At 44.1% G+C, this 17,510-nt stretch overlaps 1 long non-coding RNA gene across 1 annotated transcript in view; it reads right to left on the bottom strand.

Moving 5' to 3' along the window:
• LOC130679928 (uncharacterized) overlaps nucleotides 1–17,238 on the bottom strand; it is a 76,703-nt gene extending 59,465 nt beyond the window's left edge. Inside the window, exon 1 of the long non-coding RNA XR_008992923.1 lies at nucleotides 17,118–17,238. This is a non-coding gene — a long non-coding RNA (uncharacterized LOC130679928). The remainder of the gene's footprint in view (nucleotides 1–17,117) is intronic.
• Between the last annotated feature and the right edge of the window lie 272 nt (nucleotides 17,239–17,510).

A 17,510-nucleotide genomic window follows, 5' to 3' on the forward strand; every position in this document is an offset into this window, starting at 1 on the left:
CTCTTTTCCAGATATTCATCAGAGGTCATTTTCTGTGAAAAGCAACAAAGCCAAGTGGTCAACCTACAGCGTTTTGAATCATGTAGGGAAAACAGGTGGGTGCCGGACCTAGTCTACTCCACCTGCAGTTTAAATTTAAGCTGTTATTCAGTATCAGAGTTTTACAGTTGATGTGTTTGTTCAGGGCTAGAATCCAGGCAGAGAGGCATCTCACCAGCAGGTGAGAGATTCAGCCCAGATTCAGAGGCTCTCAGATCTCTGAAAACCAGCATTTTGGCAAATGTCTACCCAGATAAAGGCCCTGAAGCCCTATGGTGGCTATTTAAGTTCTTTACTTCTCCTTTATACATTCAATATGTACTCACTGAGAATGTATGGTTTAGGATTTCCTAAAATTAGGAAGAATTCCTTTCTCTGTGCTAGACCATATTTTGATTCTTTACTAGCAGTGAAATAGAAGTTTTAGGACATTGACACATGAAGATCCATGAAAAGTTTTCACATCCCTTTTAATCCCTTTCAAGAGTCATGCATGCACTATAGGGGACATGAAGAAGGCTGGGCAAGGGTGAGTATGAGGGAAAGAATCCAAGTTCTGGTTTCACCATGTTCATTTGAAACAGCTGTTAGACATCCAAGAGGTGAGGCCAAGTTGGCAGTTACTGAAGCTCAAGGTTGAGGTCAGGACCAGAGATAGAAGTTTGGAAATGATCAGTATATAAATGAGATTTAAACCCATGTCTTGGGAATGCTGAGGACTGAGTCCCGGAACACTCAAAGACTGGGAAGGCAAGTCCAGGGAGATAGAAGAAAAATAATGTGTAAGTGTGGTCAAGTGGACGTCAAGTGGTTAAAAAGAAGTGATCGATTAGTTCAATGCTGGTAAGTGGTCAAGTAAATGTGGATTGAGAATCATCCATTGGACCTCAATTGAATCATCCGTTGGATACAAATGGCACAGGACATTGTCAAGGGTGGTGTCTATGAGAGGGGCAGGTGACACTTGATTGGGATAGGTTGAGAAGAGAATGAAAGATGAAGACCTAGAAACATCAAGTATGGACAATTCTTTCAAGAAGATTTGCTCCCAAGCCAGAAGAAGCTGCCTCTGGGAGATGGGGCCCCTTACTAGTGAATGGTCCTTTAATAGTTTCCTCTAAAATAAGCAGCTGCTTTCTGAAACCAGCTTCCTTGTGTCCTGTCTGTACTGCAGCCCAGGAAAGGCACCCTTAAATCCTCTCTTTCTGGTGGGTATCTTCTAGGTTGGGTCCAAACTAAGCAATAAATCACTCCCTTGACAGAAATCTGAATGCCGTGGCTGTCTCCAAAGAAAGCTATTTATCCATCACCTTTCCTGGTTGCAGGGTTTGACTTTGAACCACGTTAAGTTTCCCATCCCAGGGCCTAAGGTAAAACACGCCGGGATTATTTAAATTGTTATTGTTGTAAACAAACCAGATTTCATTTTAAATAAATTTAAATCTTTCTTTTCTAAATTCAATTTGAGGTAGAAATTTTGAGTTTAATCTACTACCTAAACATAAAGTTCAGCCATAGATTTTATTCTTCTAGAAGGGAAAATTCTGGGTGCGCTTTATACTTCAGGACAGGAAAGCAGAGTGTGGAGACCCTGCGAATGCTTCCTGGGTGCTTTAGGGGTTTTGAAGTGCTGGCTGTCCTGTGGGTAAGGCAGGAATCCCCAGTGAGATGAGCACCACTAGTGGGCCAAGGGTGGTGGACACCTGATAGCAACCAGCACCAGAAGACACCATGGGGTGTCCATGCCCCTGAATCCACCTGCCCCACACCTCTTTTATGAACAAAGGAAACTGAAGAAAAATGAATGAGATGTTCTTCTCATTTTTGAGCATTTGGTCCTGTTAGAATAAACCTAAGTATTAGTCAGGAATAAATTGAAGAGTAAGCTATAAAGAAAAAAAGGTGCCCATTAAGGAGAGAGGGCCAGAAGCATAGAGTCATAGAAGGCCAGAGCTGGGGAGGAGAGTGCCCCCCGCGATTCCCCAGCCGAGCACCTCATTCCACAGTGAGAAGCTGAGGCTGGAGCTCCACGCCCAGCCCAGCGTGGCCCGGCATGGGCTCTGCCCTCACTGGAAGGCAGCACCTCAGGGTGGAAAATAAAAAGCCTACCCAGGGGTCCTCATAGAAAAATCCCATAACTTCATCTTTCCCTTTATAAACATTTTTTAAATTGTGAACTATATCATATATTCCAAAGAACACACATAACATATATACACAGTTCCTTCCTGCTGTGAAAAAAAAAAATCCAGGAGGCTAAGAATGAGCCTCTGCACTTCAGTACTCAGAAGGGCGTGTGGGGGAAAGATGAGGCAGCACAGCTCAGGCATGGCCCACAGACCCCTGGGAGGCCTGGATGGAATTACAACCTCCCGGCTCACACTGGCTTATGCCGCTGAGCCACACTACTGGTGGGTCCTCTGGGCAGGTGCCAGGGCCTGGCCAGCCTGAGCCCTGCACTCCTTGCAGCTCGCTCAGCAACCGGCCAGCAGGGCAAGGCTGGAGCAGCAGCAATGTCATCGTGCTGCAGCCTCTTCCTGCAACAGGGCCCACAAGGTCATGGCCGCTAACTGTGCCCAGCCTGATGCAAATATTTAAAAGCGCCATGTGCATACAAATTAGTTACTTGGTCACTGGAAAACAGCGTAGAACCCTAGATTCTAACATTTAGTTCATATGGTAGAAGCTCTTTTATCCAGACGTTATTGATTAAGGGATCAGGGCCGGAGCTGGTCATCTGATTACAGAATTAATTCCAATGAGTGGATTGTATAATCCTAACGGCATTGCAGAAGTTGCCCTTTCATTGATTCTTAACAAGTCCTGTGGTTCTCATTGGTAATTTGGGGTAATTGTCTCAGGGGATCAGGTGCCCAGGCAGCTGCCTCTTCACCCCTGGGCTTGGCACCGGCGCCAAAGCTCTTGACTCCCAGGATATGTCCAGGCTCCAACACACCTGTGCCTTCTCTGTTGCCAGACTTTCTCTTAGAATCCACCTGCCGCCTCAGCCTTGATGAGCAAAACTCCCTTTCTCACCTAGGCTTACGTAGGCCCAGGTCTGCTCTGGTCCCATCCGGCAGACCACGCGCAGTCACTGACCTGGGGGGTGGAGAGATGAGGAACGCCTCCCCCTCCAGGCGGTGGAAGTCCCATTTTTGTCCTCAGACACCCTCCCTCAGCATGGTGTCCCAGCCCAGCGCTGGCTGAGCGCAGCTGGTCCTGCCCCTTTGGTGTCCCCAGCAGTTGCCATGCCGGAGGAGACCCTGGAATTGCCCTTTTCCATTCTGAGCAGTGAAACAGGCCTTCTTGGTATTCAGGGGTTTAACTACAACTTGAAGCAACTGTGACTGGCCCTCAGAAGCCATCAGAACTATTCCTGCCAGCTTCCCCCCGTGAGGCAGCACCACGCCTGAGGCCTTCCGGTAGTTTCTCCCACCAGCTGGCTTGCAGTAGCTACACTCCTGTCCCCCTTTGTGAGAACCAGTTCGGAAGGAAGCATGGCCCCCGGTGGGGAGCCTCCCCTATCCTGGCTGCAATGTGATTCCCTACTCCTTGGCCACATGACTGGGCAGTGTACCAGGCCTGGGTGAGTGTACTCTGTGGTGCTGCCTTTGGGCACAGCCAGGGGAATTACTTTGGCCAATTAAATGTAAGCTGTCACACTCGAACAGAGGCTTCCCTGAAATGCACCCTTCCAGGTGCGGCTTGGCCTCTCGGGTCTGCCCTTCCCCTCATCCTCCATGCTGTTCTGCCTGCTCCGTACCCGACCACTCTATTCCACGGCCTGGCCTTGGGGTGGAGGTGGGGGTGGGAATGCAGCCGGAGCCTGGCCCACAGGCCCACCTCAAACCCAGCTTTCTCCCTGCTTAGCTTCTCCTGGGACCCCCCGGCTCTGCTCTCCATCACCCGTGAGCACAGAGCCCCTTGGTAGTTTCCTAATCTTTGTGGATGGATTCCTCTGCAGGTCCCTCTATGGCTTCTTGAGCTGACGCTGCCTTCCTTAATCTGATCCCAAGTCCATGTGAGCTTTCAAAACCTGAAAGACTTGCGTCATCCTCTGATCTTTTATCTCGTAGCTAAAATCCACTAATTGCTCCTCATATGGACCTGTCAAATAACTTCAGGGGGACAGTTTTCAATTACAGCCCTTAAATGGACCAAACCTTGGAGTACAATAGCAGACAGTCGGGAATAAATTCCCATAAAGGAGAAAGCAACCAAGGAAATGGGATTTCTAAATATCTAAGTGTATTTTTAAAACCCCATATATCCATTTTGTTTTGTTTTTATCAAAGATAATACAAGTCCAGAGTGTGTTAAATCCTGCCAGCACAGAGCATCTGCACACACACGCGTGTGGTACACAAGGAGGCCTGGATAACTTTCCCAGCACGAGCATCTCACCCATCATCCCTCTGAACCAATTCAATGGGTATGTTATAGGCAAACCCATTCCTGTGCAAGGCTGAAGAAAAATTATGTCAGGACAATTTAATTTTGCTCTAGAAAATAAATTCTTAAACTCTCATGGGTGTGTGACCTGTACAGTTGCCAGGGCCTGCCCTCTGCGGGCCTGTGCCTGATTTAATGCTCTGCTCTCAGTTCTTGGAATTCTACATTTTTTAACAGGCAGCCCTGCATTTTTCAGTTTGTTCTGGGTCCCAAACTCATGGGGCTGGTCCTGCTTTCAGGTCATTATAAGAGAGAGGTTCTAAATAGCACTTAGTGCCTTTTGTTCTCTGTCTAATTATTTGTTAATTCACATGTGCTCTTGGCATCATCTTTGGTGACTGAACCCCTTTTCCACAGTAGACTGCGTTTTTAGAAACTATCATTTTAATCGTGAAAGCCCTTCTTATTGTGGTGGGAAGGTCGTCGGGAGTTGGTCTGTTGTCACTGGTGTACATGGCCTCCATGTACATGTGTACTGTGTATATGTTCCAGTACATGTGTACTGGAAATATCACATTCCCTGGTCAATTCAAAACATGCCCTTAGGATTATGTGCACTGCCCCCAGCCTGCGTTTCTGCTGCCTGCCCTCCTCCCAGAAAGAAGGCGCCCTTCTGAATTCAGCAAATTCAACTCCTCAGAATTTTCCCTTTGGGGTAAGGGTTTGTATTTGTGGCAAAGCTTAAAAAGGAAATGCAGAAAGTGAAGACATATGAACATGGCAGGCAGTGTTGAGGCTGAAAGGACCATTTACCTGAGACACAGGTGTGGAGGCAGGACAGAGACGGCCACCAGATGGTGGCTCCAGGTGACATCCATGTCCCCTACCTTGCATAAGAGGGAAACATACCACCACCTCATGGAAGATTGCCCGCTAAGGATGTGGGATGTGTTCATGAACGTTTAATTTGCAATTTTTAATGGGCTAGTTTTTATCATCTTTCTTTTTTAAAAATAATTCTGACTTCATCCCCCCCCCCCAAAAACATAAATGAGTGTAAAACAGCACTGAGAAAGCATTTCATATGGCTTCCTAATCCTACTGCTTGTCTTAATGCCCAGGACTCAATGCTCCGTGGGTACACTTGAGGTTAAAAGATTCTCTGAAGCGCCTCATCCTTCCGCGCTGTCCTCCCACACTTCCTGTCCTTCGCCTCTTTTACTGGAAGAACGTTCTAGTGATTAATTACCAAATAGGAACTGAATTAGTCATGGAGATTTAGTTTCCCCCTGCTCCCAAAATATTGAGTATAGTTGTCTAAAGAGTGCATCCAGTGGATGACAGTTAATGCTAGTTCTTCCTGAACAGAGACGAATGCCGAGATGATTCCCCTATTTGCCATACTAGTAACTTGTGGGCACAACCACGTGCTGAAAGTCCCTCAAAAAGCAGCAAAATGAACTGTGAATAAGCACCTCTGGGATAAATTGCAAGTAGTGACAAATATTGAAAAAAAGACCCTATTAACCATCTAACTATCCCACGGTGACCTGGCCCTAATCTTGGCGCTGTAGATCGACAGCAGCTGACATTTAAAGGGTACTCCACTGATAATTATTAAGTGCCTTCAGGTACCTTATCATAGCTTCAAGTCCCTGCTCTGAGAAAATGCAAAAGTGTAACTTCCCACTGCAGATGCTCATTATAGACTTGGAAAATAAATAACAAAGCTGTGACCTTTATTCATATAAACCAAGCACCTGAAAGAGCAGGAGGAGCTTGACAGGAACGCCTGGGTGCTGGCTCCTGTTCTGCGAAGTTGCCTGACATTCAGGGATCCCGCCTCCGCCTCCTTCTTGGCTCCTCTCTGCCCTGTTCTCCCACCTTTGGGCTTCCAGCCTCTCAGACCGGCCACCTCTCCCCACCTTGGCCTTAGTATTGGGCTCCTATTGCTACATTTCCCACTCTCCAGAGCTCCGCATCACAGCAGGGGGCAATGTCCAAGCGAGGCCCCAGACCACCCCGTGATGTTCCCTCAGTCCCATCTCCCAACTCTCCCTACTCCGCCTACCTTGCTCTGATAAAAGTGCTCAGAGCGAGTACTTCCTAGTTTCCTCGCATCCTGCCTCTGCCCAGAGTGTCCTTTTTACCTGGACTGAAGGTCAGCAGACTTTGGCTTTCAAGGGCCTGATAGTAAACATTTGAGGCTTTGCAGCTGCACAGGCCCTGTGACACTACTCCACCCATGGAAGCAACCACAGACAGTATGCAACCAAATGAACAGGGCTGTGTCCCCATAAAACTTGATTGATAGAGAATTGGAATTCATGTCATATTCACATGTCATGAAATATAATTCTTCTCTTGATTTTTTTTCCAATTATTTAAAAATGTAAAAACTTTTGTTAGTTGTATAAAAAGATTGTATCAAATTCAGTGGCTGCCTGCATTTGGCCCATGGGATATGGTTGCCAATTCCTGACCTAGACTAGTCCTGGGTCTTCACAGCCATGTCAGATACTGCCTTCTTTAGGAAAGTTCTCTCTGCGTCTTGGGCATGTTAGACAAAAGGCCCTTCGCCTCTGCTCCCATGGGACCCAGTTCACACTTTCTGCTCAGCTCTTTCCATATGATATTAAAATCATCTCTTTCTGTGTCTGCTTCCTATTAATGACAAGGAACTTCCTACCAAATCCTCTGGGGCAGGGCTGGTACCTCCCTCCTCCTGTGCTTCAGGGCCTGGCCTGGTGCTCCCCACTGGATTAGAGCCCAGGCTTGGAGCAGCTCTGAGTGGAGCTGGGCATTCTGGGAAGTGTCTCAACTATGGAAGAAAATGGACCACAGGAAGCGAGGAAGGGGCCTGTGGATCACACTGTGGGCCAGACAGTTCTTATCTGGAGAGACGGAAGCCATAACTGTGGAAAGCATGAAAGGTACTTAGACCATGTGAGTGTTCTGGAAGAGAACAGACCCTCAAAAGGTGTGGCATGTGAAGGGGTGGGCATTCCCTGCTGCAAGGTTCTTCTGAGGGCTGGGGTATCCTTCTGCCTCAGACCCACCAGCCTCACCCCAAGCCTATGGGCTCAGAATTGCCCTGGGAATCTGTATTCTAAACAGGTGGCTCTTCTACACATTGCAGCTAGGGAACAATCTTGCCCTACTTGAGCACAGATTAAGTGGCTCTCTCTGAAGACTGACTCAGGCTGCATCAAAGCTGAGGAGTGTCTTAATTCAGGCTACAAAAATACCATTAACTGGGTGGCTTACAAAGAACAGAAATTTACTTCTCACTATCTGGAAGCTAGAAGTCCAAGATCAGGGAGCCAACATGGTTGAATTGTGGTGAGATCCTTCTTTTGAATTGCAGACTGCCAAGTTCTCATGGTATCCTCACATGGCAGAGAGCAAAGAGGGGAAGCAAGCTCTCTCATGACTCTTACAAGGACACTAATCCCATCCAGGAGGGCTCTACCCTCATTTAAACCTATTTATTTTCCAAAGGCCCCCACCTCGCAATATCAACACATCAGGAGGTAGGATTTCAACACAGAAATTAGCAGGGACACAAACATTCAGTCCATAACAGGGAGATTGGGGAAAAGAGCAGTCCAGAGCCCATATAGTTCTGGGAACAAAGGCACCCCAAGGGCTCCCAGAGGTCAAGGACGGTTCAGGTGATCACGTGGGCATAAGCAGCACTGCCAACCACAGAGCAGTGATGAGCCAGAGTGGGCAGGGCCTGGAGAGGTCGCTGATGTGGAGGGCAAGACACATGAAGGCATGGAGTGGGGGTGGAGAGGGAGAGGGGGAGGGCTGTTTGAGTCTAGGGCTGACATAGCATATTACCACAGACTGGGTGGCTTCAACAAAAGACATGTATTTCCTCCCAGGGCTGGAGGCTGGAAGTCTGAGATCAAGGAATCGGCAGGTCTGGTTCTTCCTGAGCCTCTCTCCTTGGCTGGCAGACGGCCGCCTTCTTCTGTGTCCCCTGGGGGGCTTCCCTCTGTGTGCATGTGCCCCTGGTGTCTCTTTGTACATCCAAAATTTCTCTGCTTGTAAGGACTCCAGTCAGATCAGATTAGGGCCCACTCTAACAGCGTCACTGCGATTTAATCACCTTGTTAAAGACCCTCTCTCCAAATACCACCACCTTCAGAGGTACTGGGGGTAGGGCTTCAGATATGAGTTTTGGAGACACAGTCAGCCCATAGCAGGGTGGGGATGGGAGGGTTACTAGATCAGCAGATACAGGACAAGCACGACCTTGTCCTGGGAAGGTACGTAACACAGGTGAGATGCACACCCTGTAGGCAGCCTCTCTGAATCTAAGTCTCTGAAACACTGCTCACATCTCATTTTCAAGATGTTAGGACTGGTGGACTCTTTTCATGAGCTTCTGAATCCATCATGTTACTTTAGATCTCTTCTTCAGGAAGGATTTTTCTTAACCCCATCGCTGTGGGTGCCCAGCTAGCTGCCCTCTCCAGGGCTTCTTGAATGTCCTCTCAACATGGCAGCTGGCTTTGCCCAAGAGAGAGCAAGGTGGAAGCTGTGAGGGCTTTGATGACCTATCCTCGAAAGTCACACTCTTTCATTTTCACAATATCTGTTGGTTACCCAAGTTGGCCCCATTCAGTGTGAAAGGAGATTGCACAAGGGCGTGACTATCATTTGGCAGGAATAACTGTGGGCCGTCTTGTAGGCTGGCCACATTAACAAAGGACTTAAAGCCTATATTCTTAAAGACTAGATTAAATTAAAAAATCATGCTGTTTTATAGAAAAATTCCCTTGATCAAAACTTCACCAAGATACCTTAATGTAAGCAAATGGTAGAAACAGGAAGCTAGTTCCCAAGGCCAGATTTTGCTTATGCCTGAGCAATTACGGTATGTGTGGAGGGGCACAGAGGAGTACACCAAGGATGGAACATGATGTTTCATACCCTGAAACAAATAGTTTTGAATCTATTCAAACTCTGTAAGGCTGGTGGTAAATACCAGAGTATTTCGTGCCAATCTCTAGCTCCTCTTCTTTCTCCCATGGGTTCCTGGGACTAATTCTCTTCAATGGAACATAAGCAGAAATGATGTATGTCACTTCCAGACTGAGGCAGTTAGGTGGAGCATGATTTACCCCTTCCTCTTCTCTCCTCTCACCCGCTGATGGAATGCATAGCATTGGTACAGGCACTAGAAGACAGCACAGCCACTAACTGGAAAGAGCCTGGATCCTTGAGTGAATGTATGGAGCAGAGCTCTCTCCCTGCCTCCTGGGAGATCCCTGTGGAACTGTGATGACAGTGAGAAATAAACTTTATCGTGGTAAGCCACTGAAATGTTCAGGTTTGGGGACAGCAGCCAGCATTACTTGTTACCACTAATTTGAAGTATGAATCATATGTAAATCTTTGCCACTGTGGAATTCAATTTAATCATCATAAAACTGAATCCATGTCTGCTTTCTTTAATATTTGCATTTTCTCATGGGGTATACCATTTTTTAAATAAAAGCACCAAAGCCCCAGAACATGGTTCTAAGGTGCAAATTTTTAATGTGACAACTTATTACATGAGATCCGGATCAAAAGAAGAGACAGGAAGGGAGGCTTCAAAAATAAAAATTAAGTAAGGATTACAAAAAACATACTGCTATATAAAAATTGATCCAATGTATTAAAAAATTAAAAGAATCCTCTCTCTTAATAAATGTTAAGTACCACAAGGTTCTTTTTATATCCCAAGGACTGGACCAGTAAAAAAATCTTTAACCATATACTTCTAGAATTAAAGGTCATCTCTGGAGACTTCAGTAGCATAGTTATAAATAACTCCTACCATCTTGTCAGCACAATTGAGGGTGGTTCTCAGTCCTTTTCTGTGAAAAAAAATAGATCCACCCTTGTTTGTGATTTGGACTCCATCATTTTTTGTTTTCCTCCTGTGGCAAATGAACACCATTAGAAAACGGAGGCTAGCCCGGCCCATGTGTCTGCCCTCATCCCATTCACCTACCCCCTCCTTGGGCCAGGGTTGCTGCTTTTCCCTAACACCACCCACTCCAGGGGCTGCTGAGATTTCCTTGGGCCCTCTTCAGGTTCCGTGTGATCCCAAACTCAAGCATTTGTTGACCCAGCCAGGAGGTGGAACTCCCAGCCCCTGGCAGGGCTTTGAGCCTGCTGGTTGTCCTGGCTTCGCTCTGTGCTGGCCACATTTGTGGCACTATGACCTCAGGCTAAACAAATCTCATTTCTCTCTTATTGACCCTAAGTCTCTTCCATTATTTTCCCTTGTTGGCTCTGGACTTGCTCCCAGTGATCCCCTACTAATAAACTCTTCCTCTGGAGGCTCTAGAGGGGATGTTGGCTGGGGCCGGGGTAGACTGGGAGATGACATATCTCAAGTGATCACAGGACACAGTCTCACTAACATGTCTGGTCCTGCTGTTTCAGCCTCTGACTGTGAATAAAATGTTTCCTCTATTTTTTTTTCTTTCAAAAGACTAAGACAAATAAAGCTGGGTAAAAAAGCAATCATTTGCTTTGTGTTTTGGGAACATTTCTTTTCTCTAACATCCTTTTCAAAAGCTGGAGCTCCCTAGCACAGTGCAAAATAAAATGAGTGACATCTTTAAAAGGGTTAGGGAATTGATGTACTGTAAAAGAATTTCCAGTACATTAAAGATAGTATTTTCCTTTCCATCATTATGTGTATAAAAGAGAAGCAGGTCACTGATGCAACTGTATGAAAAATAAAGGAATGTGTGGCAAAGGAATAGTCAAAATACTTGAACTGAAAACAAAGGGAAGTGATCATTTTTATAGCCTGACTTTGGTCACTGAACAGTTGATTTGATAATTCATTCTAGTACATCTGTATTTGCATGATCTGGAAGACATCAATTACTAACACGTAAGAAATTCTGGGGCTTGGGGGGAAGAAGTAAACTACAGCTCCTTAAGTGTCTGATGGTTATCTAAAAGATTCATTTTCCTCATCTGTGCTACAGTCCTGATGACATCTAGCATGAGTGCGCCATCTCGTGGCTTCCTAATTCCTGCCTCGGGTGGGAAATTTTGATTCAGTTTAAAAAGGTGTTTTGAATTTCCCATCAACTATAATAAAAGCGAGTTGAAAGAGTATTTCCATGGCATCCAAACATAGCTATTTCCAATTACTTAAGCCAACCACAGTGTGAAAGCTCACAAACTTCACACAATTTTTTTTTTGATTGTAGGAACTACCTACACCCCAGAACAAATTATTAAGACGTTATTGCTTATGCAGTTAAGAGACACTGAGCTGTACAAATTTCCCTGTGCCTGGCCCCTGGTCTCTCTGTGTAGAGCTTCCCTAGGCTTTTGGGGGCTGGGACACTCTTAGGCAGGGGCAGGACCCAGAGTGGGATGGATGCTATCTCCTAGGGGCACAGAGGAGCAGGGGGCTTCAAGAGAGCCCTTTGGGTATGCAGAGAGGTTGAGTGTAGGCCTAAGTCAGGGCCCAGGGGAAACATTCCCCGAGAGGAGTCAAGCCCCAGCCCAGTGGCTGGGTGAGGGATGTGTAAGCTGTGACAACCGGGCTTTCCTGCATGACAGTGGGAGGTGAGTATCCCTTGAGGAGGAGTCAGGCACCACAGCTAGCCCCAGGCCTGGGTGCAGTGGTCTGCTGGTGTGACCACAGGAAGCAAGGAAAGCCAACTGGTGCCCTCACCTCACTTAAATAATGCATTCATCCAGAATGAGGTGGGGAGCCTCCTCCATCAGGCATGGGGTCCTTTCTCAGGCACAGGTACTGACGCTCTCCCAATTCCTTAGTCTGGGAGAACTTGACTGAGGGAGGGCAGGCAAAGGTTTCCTTAACCAGACCCAGTCTTCACGTCTTCCAGGGGTAACCTTTCATCTACACACCTCTAGAAACTAACCTGGCTGCTCTCACTTCCCAGCTTTCCTCACAAGGCACTTTTTACAGGGCTTTTGGGGGTGGAGGTGGGGGTGGGGCTGGAAAGCAGCTCTGATGGTGGTGCCCAGCCTACATGATCAGGCGTCAGGGTGGAGGTGGTTGGGGGCTAGCTAACTGTGCGTCGTGGCTGTTTACCAAAGAACCAGTTGGCTCTGGAGACTCAGTCACTGTCTTCCAGGAGTTTAACTGCTGAGGAGAGGAGTTACACATTCTCGTTCCTTATGTTTGTAAGGGGCTAAGAGGTAGTGGTAATATTGGTAGCACCTAATAAAAAGACAGAAGAATCCCAAAACTTTATAGCCATCCTTCTAATAACCAAAGGCTGATGTTATTCACAAAGCAACAATATTGACTGCCCGAATTTCTTGGTCTGAAATTTTGATGATCTTTGCTGATATTAGCTCTGAATGTGAAGCCTAGACACACCAACGTCTGGCTCTTTCTTACTTTACCTGGAATCTCCTCCCCCCTGTCACGTGTTCTGAAGGCCATCAGTACCCACCAAAGCTTGTCCCCAGTCCTCAGATCTTAGTGGCTCTGCACACCTCTCTGCATAGCCACCTACACTCTCAGCTGGGAGGCTCAGGCCAACCGCAGCGAAGAGTCAAGAGGAACTCAGGGAAGAAAAATCAGAAAACAACCTTCACAGTTTATTTTACAAGGTGTCTTGAAATGACTACACATTACATTGAGATCTATGAAAACACAGGACTGTCCAATTGATAAAACAGCTGAGCTGAGAAAGCTGCAAGTCGGTCAAACGCCTCTCTTTCCTTTGCAAAAGTCGGAAAAATTGAAATGTGTCAAAATTTGAAAAACATCTTCTACTTTCTAAACTAGATTATTCCAAATAGTTGATATTATTTCTATTGGTATTTTTTATTGAGATATAATTCATATAACATAAAATTCACTGTTTTAAGTGCATGGCTCAGCAGTTTTTAGGTCCTTCATGCAATTGTGAGATCATCACCTCAAACTAATTTTACAATGTTTCCATCACCCCTGAAGGAAAGCCTGTTGCCATGGCAGCCACTCCCGATTCCCTCTTCCTGCTCCCGTCTCTGGCAACCAAATCTACTTTTCATCTCTGTATGTCTTTTCTAGGTTATTTCAGGTAAGTGGTTTCATAAAATGTGTGGCCTTTGGACTCTGGTTTCTTTTGCAGCATGATTTTAAAGTTCATCCGTCTTGTTACATGACAGTACTTTATTCCTTTTTATGGCTGAATGATACTCCATTGCATGAATCTATCACACTTTATTATACATTCAGTAGTTGATGGATCCTTGGGTCACTTCTACTTTTTGGCCATTATGAGTAATCCAGCTATGAACATTCATGTACAAGTTTTTGTGTAAATGTGTATTTTCAGAGCTCTTGGATATGCATGTAGGAGTGGAATAGCTGGGTGGGATGGTGATTTTATGTACCACACTCTGAAGAACTGCCAAGTTCTTTTTCACAGCAGCTGCACTATTTTACATTCCCACCAGCAATGTGCGAGGGTTCTAATTTATCTATATCCTTACCAATCCTTATTATTTTCTGTTTTAAAAAATAATTGTTGTTGCTATTATTTTTATTGTTGCTATTTTCTGTTTTAAAAAATAATTGTTGTTATTATTATTATTATTGCCATCCTAGTAAATATGAAGTGGTCACTGATTTTTAAGAACAAGCATTAATGTAAATACAGACTGAAAACAAATGGATTATGTTTGGGCAAAGATAAGATTTCTACATATTAGAATCAATTATAGTTTGACCTTACGTAACCAGAGGAGAATTAATTACACAGCTTGTTTGTATTCTGCTACCATGGCGTTTACGGAATCCCAGAGTCTTAGAGTCAGAACTGTCAGAGAGATTCCTCCCACTATGCAGGAAGGTTCTCTGCAATTTACCCAACAGTGAATCATTTCACTAAATTCATCCAATGACAGGGAACCCTTAATACAAGTCTTACCATTTTATTTATAATTTCTACACTGTCCTTCCTTATACTTAAAGTTTGGCATCTTACAACTTTCTATAAAGTTTGAGACCATGTGAAAAATTTTAAGCTATATCGAGCTACCTACCATGACCATTAAGTTGACTATCTTCAGACCTTTAACCTTTCCTATGAAGTCATAGGTTCCATTCCTTACCATCTCCAACACCTTCCCCTAGATATTAAAATGTGTCAATATCCTTCTAACCATGTATCACTCAAATGTGAGCAAAATGTGCTCCAGGCAGTGGGGAATACAAAGAGGCATTATTTGGCTGTGATCCTGTGCTTTGTCTAAGAATGCTGTGGAAGACCGCAGGAGTGTTTGCAACTATGTAATATATTAGCTCAAATTGTGCTTACACCAATCAGCTAACGTCCCCCAGGTGTGTTTGAATGACCTGCTGTTACCTCACTGTCCTTGAGTAGTTGGTTTTTAAAACTTTTAGGATTTCATATTTATCCCTATTAAATCTCATCTTATAAATTTCCGTCTAGAATTCCAGTTTGTTAGAATCTTTTGGATTTATGAATCTGCTTCCATTTCACTAAGTACCTTTCTCAGCTTTTTGTCAGTCATGAATTAAAAAGGCATTTTTATTGGTCTTTAACTGGTTCATTGTTATGAAACTGGTCATAACAGAAAGCCTCCTCTCCTGGGTAGCGTCTATTCTTAAACGCAGCACCATTACAGCAGTTAAAATAACTGTTCACTTGTCTGTCTCTATTAACTTGGACTCTGACTGTTCTTGTAAGTATCGGTCACTCAATAAATGTCTGCTGAATCAAATTGAACTGAATGTCCCTTTCCAATGCCAGCCTAGAGCTTTGTTGATGACCACTTGGCAAACACATAAGACACCTCTCGCCTTTCGCTAAAATCCCACTGTCACAGCTATGTGAAGTTATGATCAAGAGGAAAAAAGCTCTTCATTGATACCAGCATAGCTGATAGGTCGCCTCCTAACACACCTTCATTTCCCAGGTCTTATAATAACTGCTTATATATGTTTTAGTCTTCTCTATGAGTACTAATCTGTGCTAAGCATTTATGTACATTATCTCATTCCACCCGTATAGCAAATACATGAGGTGCACAGATTTCTGCTGACTGATACCTTTCTTTCAAAAGTGACTCATGTAAAGCAGCAGTTACCTCAGAGAAAGGAGGGATGTACTGAGGCCCAGAGGGACTAGTCAGGTCTCACACATCCATTTCTAATGCTTTGTTTCTTTTATCAAAAAAAGAAAGAAAGAAAGAAAAGTCTGCAAAATTACAAAACGTAAATGTTCAGTCATTTGAAATGCTGGGTTCATGTGTGTTTTTATGTTCTTTATACTTGCGTGCATTTTTCAAGTAAATGAATTAAATAAAAATCTTAATGTTATGCAAAGATATTGCACATGTTGGTAAGTGGGAGGAAATAGCAAACAGTTAACAATAATTCTAAGTTACAGGATCATGAGGGGTTATTTTTTTGTACTCTTCATACCAAGTTCCATATTATCCACAGAAAAAAAATTTCTTTGACTATATCATCCTTTGTCTTCCAGTGTTTTAATATTCATCCAGGAGTTTATATGCTCTAGCACAGTGATAGTCTTAAACATGATTAAAGATGAAAGTCCTCTAGATCATTAACAGTCCCCAGATTGCTATCAGCTTATTGGGGTTCCTTTCTGTCTGTCTGTTGCCTACCTAGTAGACTCTTCTTAACATTGCTTCTTCCTGTTTCGTCACCTGCTCCACTGTCCAACTTCCAACTTCCTATGTAATTTACTATGCCCTGCAAAACTAAGTAACTAGGCTTTTTAGACCTAAAGTAAAATAAATAGACTCTGAGTTAACAGATGTGTAGAGGAAAGTCCTGGATCTTTAGGATGGGTTTTTTTTATAGCTATTGAAGGCCTGTAGGGGGGAAAAATATTCACCTTTGTGTTGGAGCTTATGAACCAGAGGGTTGAGATTTTTATAAATCCAAACATCTGTCGAGTGTATCATTCCTGTATATAATATAAACTTATATATTTCTCAGTTTTACGTTTAGAGAGTATATGAAGAAATTACCTGCTTACTGCTGAAAAAAGTGCCTTGGAAATCAAAAACAAGACACATGAACCATTTAGAGAGGTTAAAAAAAAAAGTTTTTTCTATTTCCAGACTTTATTAGATGATGAAAGTCACAGCCTTCTGAATTTTTCCATCTGGCAGTTTTTATCTGGAGCAAACTCACCTCACAATTTGTGTCCCATTGGTTAAGCCATTTGGACCGGACATTATAAATTGATTTTTGAAAAGTAGTCTTTTAATGTATTACAATTGCAGCTGTTCATTGTTTAAGATATATTGTATGGTTGCTCATATTTTCCCCCAAGAAGCCAAAGATTGGATCTATTTTGTTTGGAGGCTGCAGATCACTGGGAAAGCTGTCTTTTGATTTTCAGAGTTGATGGAATTATGTTGATTGCACTTAAAAGTGGCTATTTATTTCACTTGCTGTCCTTCATTCACAACAGAGAGCAATGAACAACTGACTGAGTACATTGTATAGAAACATCCTTTGGGTTATTTTTTTAAGAGTAAGAAAAGTCTGCCTTGAATCTTCTATATTTCTGTCCTCACTGTGACGATCACATTGAATATATAAATGACACTATATAGCTTCAAAACATAAATGATCACATTTGATTCCTGCAATGAACAGTATGAGTAGGCATGGCTTGTGTACTCACCCAGAGAGGGAGAACCCAGTTCTGTCTTCCAACTCTTGGTGCCAGAGGCTTCTGACCACTCACAGGAGCCATAGCATCCGTTGTTGGCATGGCTGGTTTTCTGGAATCAAAGGATCCTGGCTGACCCGTGTTGGCACAACAGTTTTTAATCTCTTTTTGCCTCTTGTCAGTTATGCTACAGATTCTCACTATAAAACTTCATTTTATAAATTAATAATTCCAAATAAGAAACAGGGGACCCCACACATAATTTATTACATAGAAGAACACCACTAAGCTGTCAGAATCTCTCCTTTCTAACCTTGGTTTTGAAAATGATAGATCACCTAGTAACTGGCTGGCACATATTCCACTTTATTTTTCATGATCCATCATAGAAGTATGGCTTATAAA

This window comes from Manis pentadactyla, chromosome 12 (genome assembly GCF_030020395.1).
Source record: "Manis pentadactyla isolate mManPen7 chromosome 12, mManPen7.hap1, whole genome shotgun sequence".
NCBI classification, from domain to species: Eukaryota; Metazoa; Chordata; class Mammalia; order Pholidota; family Manidae; genus Manis; species Manis pentadactyla.